The sequence below is a fragment of the Hyla sarda genome, chromosome 6 (genome assembly GCF_029499605.1).
Source record: "Hyla sarda isolate aHylSar1 chromosome 6, aHylSar1.hap1, whole genome shotgun sequence".
Lineage (NCBI taxonomy): Eukaryota > Metazoa > Chordata > Amphibia > Anura > Hylidae > Hyla > Hyla sarda.
In genome coordinates this window covers 24,161,837-24,174,405 of record NC_079194.1, presented here as the reverse complement: position 1 = coordinate 24,174,405, position 12,569 = coordinate 24,161,837, and the positions used below count along the sequence as shown (strand labels likewise).

The 12,569-nt window shown below is 41.8% G+C and overlaps 1 protein-coding gene across 2 annotated transcripts in view; it reads right to left on the bottom strand.

Moving 5' to 3' along the window:
* LOC130275412 (putative ferric-chelate reductase 1) overlaps window positions 1–12,569 on the bottom strand; it is a 46,470-nt gene that overhangs the window by 13,972 nt on the left and 19,929 nt on the right. Inside the window, exon 1 of one of the 2 annotated variants that reach the window (XM_056523336.1) lies at window positions 3,117–3,226. The exons of the other annotated variant lie outside the window; for it this stretch is intronic. The gene's annotated coding sequence lies outside the window, so the exon portion shown is untranslated. Of the gene's footprint in view, window positions 1–3,116; window positions 3,227–12,569 lie in introns of those variants that run through there. 2 annotated transcript variants of the gene reach the window in all.

The following is a 12,569-nucleotide window of genomic DNA, read 5'->3' as shown; positions in this document are numbered from 1 at the left end:
CTACTTCTCACCTGTAGACCTACTTCTCACCTGTAGACCTACTGCTCACCTATAGACCTGCCACACACCTGTAGACTTAACGCACATCTGTAGACCTACCACTCACCTGTAGACCTACTTCTCACTTGTAAAAATACAGTACCTGTATTCTTCTGGCCATATTAACCACCTGGATGAGCGGTAGGTAGAGCAGGTAGATCCCTAGGACACCACTGAACAAGGTTGAGTGCGCAATTTATGGATTTAAAGAAATGCTTAATTTCAGTGACTGAGGGGCGGCGGGGACCGGAAACATCAATTGCAGATTCACAGCAATGGAAGAATAGATGTCACTGTTATTACTCCTCCATTACCTGAATCACTTCTACTCTGACAGTACAAAGGCTTTGTAATAATACTATATAGAGCTTTACTGGTCACTACGTCACTGGACCTGGAGGCTCTTGTTCTCTGAGTGCTAAGATGTAAACCCGTATCTGCAGGCACCACTGTGCGGAGAATTCTATTTAATATTATCATTAAAAAAAACATTAGCACATATCTGTCTAATGTTAACAACCTGTGGACTGCCCATAGGCTATACACATCCTGGTGGTCCAGTGTGGACTATGGGCATGTAAGAAATGTGCCTAGTTAGGAAGGGGTTAAAGGGTTAATCCTTAATCCTTCCAGTACTTATCAGTTGCTGTATGCTCCAGAGGAAATTCTTTTCTTTTTGATTTTTTTTTGTCTTGTCCACAGTGCTCTCTGCTGACACCTCTGTCCATGTCAGGAACTGTCCAGAGCAGGAGAAATCCCCATAGCAAACCTCTCCTGCTCTGGACAGTTCCTGACATGGCCAGAGGTGTCAGCAGAGAGCACTGTGGTCAGACAGAAAGGAAATTCCAAAAGAAAAGAACTTCCTGTGGAGCATACGGCAGCTGATGATAATGACAGACTGCCCAGGGCACTTTTATGGGTAACATCAAGCCCCCTTTCTAGTCAACCTGTGCACATCCCAGCTGATAAGTACTGGTAAACATTTTTTAATAGTAGTAATTTACAAATCTGTTTGACTTTCTGGCACCAGTTGATTTAAAAAAAAAATAAATGTTTTCCACCGGAGTACCATTTAAAAAAAAAAAATAAGGCACACTTCATGTGATATAAAAATCAAATAAAAATGATCGTCATGGGGCCCTTAAAGGGGTACTCTGGTGGAAAGCAAATGTTTTCAAATCAACTGGTTCCAGAAAGCTAAACAGATTTGTCATTTACTTCTAAATAGAAAAAATCCTTCCAGTACTTATCAGCTGCTGTATGCTTCAGAGGAAGTTGTGTAGTTCTTTCGAGTCTGACCACAGTGCTCTCTGCTAACACCTCTGTCCGTGTCAGGAACTGTCCAGAGCAGGAACAAATCCCCATAGCAAACCTATCCTTCTCTGGACAGTTCCTAAAATGAACAGAGGTGTCAGCAGAGAGCACTGTGGTCAGACAGAAAATAAATTCAAAAAGGAAAGAACTTCCTGTTCAACATATAGCAGCTGATAAGTACTGGAAGGATTACGTTTTTTAAATAGAAGTAATTTACAAATCTGTTTGACTTTCGGGCACCAGTTGATTTAAAAAAAAAAAATGTTTTCCAGCGGAGTACCCCTTCATGTGATATAAAAATCAAATAAAAATTAGGCATCTGCTTACAATATAAAGCAGTATCTGCCCATAAAACAACTAGTCCATGTAGCATCCCAGATATGGAAACTAGTGTTGGGCGCAAATATTCGCATTTTTAATTTTTATCGCAAATTCCGCAAATTTGCGAATTTGCTAATATTGCGAATATATTCGCTATAGATTTGAAATTATAAATATTCTTTTTTTTTTTTTCACAACACATCATAGTGATCGTCATGCTGGGAGTTGGGAGTTGTAGTTTTACAACATCTGGAGGTCCGCAAGTTGGAGACCACTGGTCTAAAGAACGCTCCAATACTAGTTACTGTGTGAGACTGTATTTCGCATATGCGCATATTCCTTCTTTTAGCTTGTCGGCCAATGAGAATGCTGCAAATACACTTGTCAGAGGTCATCAACAACATCCCTAGCAACCAATAGGAATGTTGCCCACCCCTTCACTGTTTTCTTCCTTGAATAAGCGAATATGCAAGAATACGTGAATACACAACAAATATAAAGAATACGCGAAATTCGCAAATATAGGACGAATATTCATCCATATATTCACAAAATATCGCGAATTTGAATATGGCCAATGCCGCTAATCACTAGTGGTAACTATAGGTATGTAAGACATTGAATTATTAGCAGCTTGTGGGTAACTTTTACAGCTATATATATATATATATATATATATATATATATATATATATATTATGTATGTATATATATATATATATATATATATATATATATATATACACACATATATATAGTTATTCTGTATATATATATATATATATATATATATATATATATATCTACAGTCAATCTGTATACATATATATATATATATATATATATATATATTCCAGAAGAGCAGCACTACTACAAAAAGAAAAAATAAATAAAGAGTGTGCTCGCAGACGCAAGAGCCTTGGTCAGGGGCTCGTTCAGTATAGCAATCCAATGATTCCACAGCACACCAAAACGATTCTTTCAAAAATAAATGGTGATTTTATTCCATGTCCAGTGTTACAAATATGCTACGTTTCAGCAGCCTCTCGCCGCCATTTTCAAGCTGAAAGAGCTTGAAAATGGCGGCGAGAGGCTGCTGAAACGTAGCGTATTTGTAACACTGGACATGGAATAAAATCACCATTTATTTTTGAAAGAATCGTTTTGGTGTGCTGTGGAATCATTGGATTGCTATATATATATATATATATATATATATATACAGTCAAACTGTATATATATGCATATGTATATATATATATATATATATAGGTATTCTGTGTCCATGTGTATATATATATATATATATATATATATATATATACAGTGATTTTGTTTCTATATATATATATATATATATATATATATATATATATACAGTCATTCCATTTCCTTATGGAATTCTATAATAAAATAGATCGGCATAAGGCTGATATTCTTACCTTCTCTTCTTCCCTAGGTCTGTTTGGAAATATCCCAGAACAGGTTGTGATGTCTTATAAATGATGTACGTGTGGAGAGTGGGGAGTGGTGACCGACTATAGTGTCTGGGAGGATGTATTGTGTAATGTATTCTGGAAGGTGATTAGATGACAGATCCTTATTACTGGGCAAACAAGTCAGGAACCCCCTGGAGACCAGACACAAGAAATAGGAGACTTCACTAGGTGAACCTCAACATTAGGTTTGTAAAAGGGCTGAAATATTGTTACCTTTAAATGGTTTTTTTCTGACTTCTAAGAATAACGCCCAATGTGCTTTATAAGTTTAAAAAAATAATGATACAAATAAATAAAATGTTACCTATTTACTGTATATGTTTAAAGGGGTACTCTGGGGAGAAACATTTTTTTATTTATTTTTTTTTTAAATCAGCTTGTGCCAGAAAGTTAAACAGATTTGTATATTACTTCTATTTAAAAATCTTAATCCTTCCAGTACTTATCAGCTGCTGTGTTCTCCAGAGGAAGTTGTGCAATAAAGGGGTACTCCGGTGCAAAACAAATGTTTTCAAATCAACTGGTGCCAGAAAGTTATATAGATTTGTAAATGACTTCTATTTAAAAATCCTAATCCTTCCAGTACTTAGTTCCACAGGAAGTTGTGTAGTTCTTTGTGTAGTGAATGCCTGGTGAGGAAGTGTGGGCTCAGTGCTTGCCTCATACATGCCCCTTCCTGAGAAGTGGATGTCAGAATGAGTGAGCAGCATAACCGAGGGATTTGTGATCCAAATACAGAAGCTTTTTTTTTTAGCATGCAGCATCCAATGGATGGCATAGAGGTGGGCATCATAGGGACAATGTGAGGGCACCATTGTGATTCAGGAGTAGCACCATAGGGTCCTGGGTTTGCATTTGACCAAGGACACCATCTTTTAGGAGTTTGTCTGTTCTCCCTTGTTTGTCCCGGTTTCCTTTGGGTACTCCGGATTCCTCCCACTCTGCTAAACCATACTGATCAGTTAGTTTAAATAGTAGATTGTGAGCCCCAATGGGGACAAGGACCGATGTGAGTGACAAGTTCTGTTTTGCCGCTATATAATGCTATAAATGCCCTTTGACCTCACCGGCATGTTTGTTTACAGACACCACAATGACATCACCATAGATGCTGCATGCTGTAACCAAAACCCTCTGTAACCCTGTACGGTGACATATGACAGGCTTATGGGTTCCGGCTCTGTGTGTGCCGCCATATGGTACTGTATCTTATTTTCTAATAGAAGTTTCTTAACATGTCATGATCTGTGTAAATCCATGAGAGATAACAAATACCATATAATATCGGACCTGTAGCGGGTGTGGGAGGTAGGAATCCCGGCAAGGGTCTCCTAACCTTCCCGTGGGTAACAATTTTGGCGCTGCAGCGCTACACCGGCGGGGTGAAATTAGCAATCGGAGATGGTGCAGAGGATGGTGATAACTTTTTATTGCATAAAAAAAATCAGTGTCGGATGGACAACGCGTTTTGGAGGGGCTCCCTCCTTCGTCAGGTCCGCATGCTGATCAGTGTCGGATGGACAACGCGTTTCGGAGGGGCTCCCTCCTTTGTCAGGTCCGCATGCTGATCAGTGTCGGATGGACAACGTGTTTCGGAGGGGCTCCCTCCTTCGTCAGGTCCGCATGCTGATCAGTGTCGGATGGACAACGCATTTCAGAGGGGCTCCCTCCTTCGTCAGGTCTGCATGCTGATCAGTGTCGGATGGACAACGCGTTTCGGAGGGGCTCGCTCCTTCGTCAGGTCCGCATGCTGATCAGTGTCGGATGGACAACGCGTTTCGGAGGGGCTCCCTCCTTCGTCTGGTCCGCATGCTGATCAGTGTCGGATGGACAACGCGTTTCGGAGGGGCTCCCTCCTTCGTCAGGTCCGCATGCGGACCTGATGAAGGAGGGAGCCCCTCCGAAACGCGTTGTCCATCCGACACTGATTCTTTTTATGACTATACAATAAAAAGTTATCACCGTCCTCTGCATCATCTCCAATTGCTAATTTCACCCCGCCGGTGTAGCGATGCAGCGCCGAAATTGTTACCCACGGGAAGGTTAGGAGACCCTTGCTGGGATTCCTACCTCCCACACCCGCTGCAGGATCACGCCCACCGTCTCTGACGGGACTGAAGGCCAGCTGCTCCCGGCGCACCGACAGAAAAGATACCTGCTTAAGGCTTACAATCAGCGTTGCGCCTGACATTAGTGCAACGTATAAAGGTGAGCAGGCTCTTATCTATCTACCTACCATCCGGTATACACGGATAACCGGCACTATTAGCGCCGCATCTATCTGTCTTTTTTCTCCCCTACATACAATATCGGAGGCACACAGAGGTACAGGGGGCTGTCCTGCTAGGTAAAAAAGTAAAAGAAGGGCCACCCGATTCCTGGGTATCTTGTCTGTCTTGAGAGAAAGAGTTGGCTGCTTAGCCGACCACTGGCTGAGACGGTCACCATTGCAGCAATTAAATGGGTAGCCTTGAAGAAAAAAAAAAGTGGTGCCAGAAAGTTTTACAGATTTGAAAATTACTTCTGTTTGGAAATCTTAACCCTTCCAGTACTTATCAGCTGCTGTATGCTCCAGAGGAAGTTATGTAGTTCTTTCCAGTCTGACCACAGTGCTCTCTGCTGACACCTCTGTCCATGTAAGGGACTGTCTGGAGAAGGAGAGGTTTGCTATGGGGATTTTTATCTGCTCTGGACAGTTCCTGATCCTGATATCAGCAGAGAGCACTGTAGTCAGACAGAAAAGAACTACACAACTTCATCTGGAGCATACAGCAGCTGATAAATACTGGAAGGATCAAAGGGGTACTCCGGTGAAAAACCTTATTTTTTATTTTTATTTTTTTTTAAATCAACTGGTGCCAGAAAGTTAAAAAGATTTGTAAATTACTTCTATTAAAAAATCTTAATCCTTCCTGTACTTATTAGCTGCTAAATACTACAGCGGAAATGATTTTCTTTTTGAAGCACAGAGCTCTCTGCTGACATCACGAGCACAGTGCTCTCTGCTGACATCTCTGTCCATTTTAGGTACTGTCCAGAACAGCATATGTTTGCTATGGGGATTTCCTTTTACTCTGGACTGTTCCTAAAATGGACAGTGATGTCAGCAGAGAGCACTGTGCTCGTGATGTCAGCAGAGAGCTCTGTGTTTCAAACGGAAAATAATTTCCACTGTAGTATTCAGCAGCTAATAAGTACAGGAAGGCTTAAGATTTTTTTTTAAATAGAAGTATTGTACAAATCTGTTTAACTTTCTGGTACCAGTTGATTTAAAAAAATTAAAAAGTTTTTCACCGGAGTACCCCTTTAAGATTTTTAAATAGAAGTAGTTTACAGATCTGTATAGCTTTTTGGCACCAGTTGATTTGGGATTTTTTCCTCCTTCTCCTAAGTACCCCTTCAATGGCAGAGTAGCCCTTCTTGGTGTAGAGATGGGTACCCTGAAGTGGTAAGTAGTAGGAAATGGGCACCAGGGGAACGGCTGAGACAGGAGATCACAGTAGTCATGCCCCCTCTCATAGACATGAATGGAGGGGGCGTGGCATGACATCACAAACACGGAAGCTCCAAGCTTCTGTGTTCCGGAGCCAATGCTACCAGCCCGGAGATAGCAGGGGGTCCCCAGCAGCGAGACCCCCCATGATCAGACATCTTATCCTCTATCCTTTCGATAGGGGATAAGATGTTTTCTGGCAGAGTACCCCTTTAAAATCATATAATAAACTAGCGTTCCCAACCAATGTGCCTCCAGCTGTTGCAAAACTACAAAACCCATTATGCCCGGGCATGCCGGGAGTTGTAATTTTGCAACAGCTGGAGGCACACTGGTTGGGAAACACAGTAAATAGATGGTCAAACCTACATCTGAGCAATTACATCATCATCATCAACCATGACACGGTAAAATACAATGCTCGGTATAGTCCCACCTCCGATGTATAGTACACGGTTCACTACGCTGAACTTACACTGGAATATGTCTATGTCGTGTTGCGGATTTTCCCATAAAGAAAAAAAAAAGCAAACAAAAGAAAACAAACTGGTTTTAATGACTTTGCAAAGAATGAAAGAATTTGCAAAAAAATATAAAAAAAATTCAAACAATGTGGGTTGTTCAAATGTTGAAAGTTAATACATTGAGCAACACATTATTGTAAGTTTTACTTGGAATGTTCTCATATCATTTCCCATAGCTGCAGGTGAGAATGTATGGACTGTATATATGTAAGTCTACAGCAGTGGTCTTCAAACTGTGGCCCTCCAGTTGTTGCAAAACTACAATTCCCAGCATGCCCGGACAGCCAACGGCTGTCCGGGCATGCTGGGAGTTGTAGTTTTGAAACAGCTGGAGGGCCGCAGTTTGAAGACCGCTGGTCTACAGCATATTGTTAGACTAGTACTCCTATATATAGTGACACTGAGTCAGCAAAGGCCAATAGTTCTCAATGCTGAATCACTTGTGAGTCTTATACTGATAAAATATAATTTATCCAGATTAGAAATCGGTTGTACTTACAAATGTAGTCATGGTTATATTATTATTGTAACCCCCCTGGAATTATTGTTGTGTATTATCCTGCAATTACATGAAGTGTCCAATAGATGGTGGACTGCACAAGAAAGTGACCAAACCTGCAGAAGGAGGAATTTTGTGGACAGGTGCTTGCAGCCATTTTGGAATTTTTCAGTCACAGCACAACCAGAAAAATAGAGCAGCTCTTCATAGACAACGTAATAGACAAAAAAGTAAAGTAAAATAGTCGTGGGGATTTAAAGAAAAAAAATACTAAATATATATATATATATATATATATATATATATATATATATATATAGCAACAGGAGAATACAGCAGCACACTGCTAGCACAAAGATATAGATAAAACTTGAGTATATAGATACAACATGAAAAGCTATACAGCTATGGTGCAAGAAATGGAAATTATGAAGTTATGAAATAGTGAGGTACTTAGCTTGCAATTTGGCGGCCAAATAGCTTGGACCGTCCCACCATGGTAAGGTGACCTCATTGGGACGGACCCTACACTGTGAATATGCCTCTGTGTGAACAGTTCAGCAGGCATTGCAGGATCTGAAACATCCAAGACACCTTATATACACCTGATAGAGGTGGGTGGGGTGCAAGAGTCAACGTGGAGGTAGCCACTACCCCATATGTGTAATACAACCAATATATATACAATAGGGCACCCTGAATTTACGTACCGATAAAAAAGACCTTGAGATCCGTTTGCAGACATTTTGAGAGTTTCCAGCCTACTCAAAGTAATACTGTGGAGCAGGACTTTGTATGGGTCCCATCTAGTCAATGTGCACCAACTGAAGGTTCCCAATGGCCTCTAAGTTGAAGATTAGGGTGGGCCACAGGTGTGCTTATGGGTGGGTTAGATTTATAAACTGATTGCATTTGGCAGATTTCATATTCCCAGCTCCCAAATAGGGAAGGCTCAGGTAACAAGGGTATGGGACCACTAGGATATAGGTGGACATCCACAAAACCCAATTACATTATTATTATCATTAATAATAATCATAATAATCTGTTTGTTTATTAATTCATTTATTTACATATGACATATATTCAATATGCACCAACTGAAGGTGCCCAATGGCCGCTAAGGTGAAGGTTAGGGTGGGCCACAGGTGTGCTTGTAGGTGGGTTCGATTTATAAACTGATTGCATTTGTCAGATTTCATGTTCCCAGCTCCCAGATAGCCGAATCTCAGGTAACAAGGGACCACGAGGATAATGGTGGACATCCACAAAGCCCAGTTACATTATTCTTATTATTAATGTATTTGTTTATTTATTTTATTTATTTATTTATTGGGCCACGACCACTTGTATCCTAGGGCAGGAGTTGTTGCTGAGCAAGAGCCGCCTCGGTAATGGGGATACGGCCAGCAATGGGTTAAGACTGCAGGAGAGCCACAGCCATAAGAGGGAATTGAGGACAACCAAGGAACACTGGGAGTAAAATTTAAAGGGGTACTCTGCCCTTAGCCATTTTATCCCCTATGCAAAGGATAGGGGATAAGATGCCTGATCGCGGGGGTCCCATTGCTGGGGATCACAGCGATCTCCCTGCTGCACCCTGCGTCGGGCCACGCCCGGGCGTCACGGCCACGCCCCCTCAATGCAAGTCTATGGGAGGGGGCGTGACTGCCGTCACGCCCCCTCCCATAGACTTGCATTGAGGGGGCATGGCCGTGATGTCACGAGTGGGGCGTGGCCGTGACGTCGCGAGCCTCCGCCCCGCATCGCCAGTCATCTGGCACGGAGCGAAGCCACAGCCGAGATCTCAGGTGTCTCCAGCGGCGGGATGCCCGCGATCAGACATCTCATCCCCTATTCTTTGGATAGGGGATAATATGTCTAGGAGCGGAGTACCCCTTTAAAGAGGTACTCTGGAGGAAAAAAATACATTTCAAATGAACTGGTGCCAGAACATTATACAGATTAGTAAATTACTTCTATTGATCACTCCCTGAAAGGTGATCGTGGGGAGACAATCCATTGTCATGGCAGCCCAAGGCCTCCTAAACAACACAGCTGTCCGGGCATACTGGGAGTTGTAGTTTAGCAACAGCTGGAGGCACCCTGGTTGGGAAACACTAACATAAGAGAATAGATGACATAAAGAAACCCTGGCAAACATGCATGAGGGAATGTAACCTGCCTGACACAATTAGTCAGTATATATAGATATATATATATATATATATATATTGTGAGAAGGTGAAGGGTATAGTGGTCGATGGACGCTATGTGTCACCAAAGCTCCTGGCTTTGGTGAGGTAAGAGACAATATTTTTCAGTATCTGTACTGCCAGGCAGTCTGACACTAAGTTGTAGTATGGCTTTAAGGCTATTCCGGGATGGCTCTTACCGCGAATGACCAAGTGCAGGATAGGGGTCATTCCCCACAATCCAGGCCGGCTTTTGCTGGCCTTAAAGGGGTACTTCGCCACAAGATGTCAGATCGCGGGGGTCCCACCGCTGGGGACCCCCGGGATCTACCATGGAGGTCTACCTGGAGGTCCTCAGGCTGAGTCCATCTCGACCACGAGGACGGAGCATAGTGACGTCACGGCTCCGCCCCATGTGATGTCACACTCCGCCCCCTCAATGCAAGTCTATTGGAGGGGCGTGACAGCTGTCACGTCCCCTCCCATAGGCTTGCATTGAAGGGGCGGAGCGTGGCGTCACACAGGGGCGGAGCTGTGACGTCACTATGCTCCGTCCCTGTGATCGCCAGTAATCAGACCCGGAGCGAACACGCTTCGGGGACTGATTCTAACGGGGGGAGGCGTGGAAGATCACGGGGGGGGGTCCCCAGGGGCGGGACCCCCGCGATTAGGCATCTAATCCCCTATCCTTTGGAATGGGTTATAAGATGTCTTAGCGCCAGAGTACCCCTTTAAAGTGAGGCTGTTTCACCAGCTGAAGGGGATTTGACCATTTGCAGCCCCCAGTGCATGTGAAAGCTGTGTTTGGGGTTCTTCCCTCCGGAAGCCCTAAGTGTGGAAGCTGCTAAACAGCCTTGCGGGAGGCTAGGAAGAGTCTTGCTGAGTGCCGCACGGCACGAACTCTGGTGTGAACAAACACCAAGGAAACTCAGGTGCACTCAATACCTCAATACGGCAACCGCACCTAATTGCAAAAGCGAGTCATCACTATATATATATATATATATATATATATATATATATATATATATATATACATAAATATATATATATAAACTGACAATGTTTATCTTGGTGCGTTATCTATTTGCACCTCTTATCTTGTGTTTATTTGATTTATACTTTTTTGTCTACGTTTATTGTGGTGACAGCAGATTGTTTGCCATAGTTGACATTTAGTCGGTCTTACAATAGAACCCGCCAGTTCTCCCATTTCACTCCCGCTATCGCCCTCCTATACTTAGGTCAAGTCCTGACAACGTTTCAGTGAGATTAAACATGGGAGCCGCTGTAATTCCAGGTATGACTGGCGCATTATTATTATTGCACAAAAAAAAAAAAATCCTCCCTGACAACTAATCCCAAAACAAGTTTTTCTTGCACTTAAAAAGACTATTGAAATGTAAAGGTTTTTATGTTCTTAGAACATGAACTTTTGAACATCTTTATGTCTACGATTTATTATGCTTATTCATTTTATTAAATTTAAGCCTGATTTTTGTAAACAAATAAACTTTAGAGTCTGTAGGAGCGTTCAGAACACTAAGAATATCACAGAATTACACATAGTTGACACTTAACAACCCATGACGTGCATTATCGTCATGAGGCCCTTAAAGGGGTACTCCGGTGGAAAGCAAATGTTTTCAGATCAACTGGTTCCAGAAAGTTAAACAGATTTGTAATTTACTTCTATATAAAAAAAAAAATCTTAATCCTTCCAGTACTTATCAGCTGCTGTAGTTCTTTCCGGTCTGACCACAGTGCTCTCTGCTGCCACGTCTGTAGGAGCAAATCCTCATAGCAAACCTCTCCTGCCCTGGAAAGTTCCCGAAATGGACAAAGGTGTCAGCAGAGAGTCCGACTGGAAAAACTACACAACTTCCTCTGGAACATACAGCAGCTGATAAGTACTGGAAGGATTAAGATTTTTATATAGAAGTAATTTACAAATCTGTTTGTAATCTTTTTGGCACCAGTTGATTTAAAAAAAAAATTCCCTCTGGAGTACCCCTTTCATGTAACTCAGCATCTCTTTTATTTATATGTGGCTTGTGTAGAAAAACGTCTAAAGTCCGAGAAGTTTTAGAGAAGTTTTTTATTATTTTGACACATACAAAACATGCTGAGAAATTACGTCCATTTCATCACAACGCAGGTAAAATGAGATGTAATAATAATAATGATAATAATAATAATAATACTGTTTCAAAGACAGGGAAGAGTTCATCATAGAAAACTCCTTGGTTTTTATTTTAAAAAAAATTCAGATACTGAAATGTGTGTGTGTGTGTATATATATATATATATATATATATATAGTCGTAGTAATATGCAGCACACCGAAATCTGATGCAAAGTGCTTTATTCCATGTAGTACAAAAGCGACGTTTCGCCGGCCTCACGCCAGCATTCTCAAGTGACTTGAGAATGCTGGCGTGAGGCCGGCGAAACGTCGCTTTTGTACTACATGGAATAAAGCACTTTGCATCAGATTACGGTGTGCTGCATATTACTACGACTATTACTAAGGAACCAGAGGACCGTGACTCCAGCATGCGCGCACCCTGCCTACAGACCCTCATCTTTCTTGATGTGCTGCTTATTTTTGGATTATATATATATATATATATATATATATATATATATATATATACACACACACATATATATTTCAGCATCTGG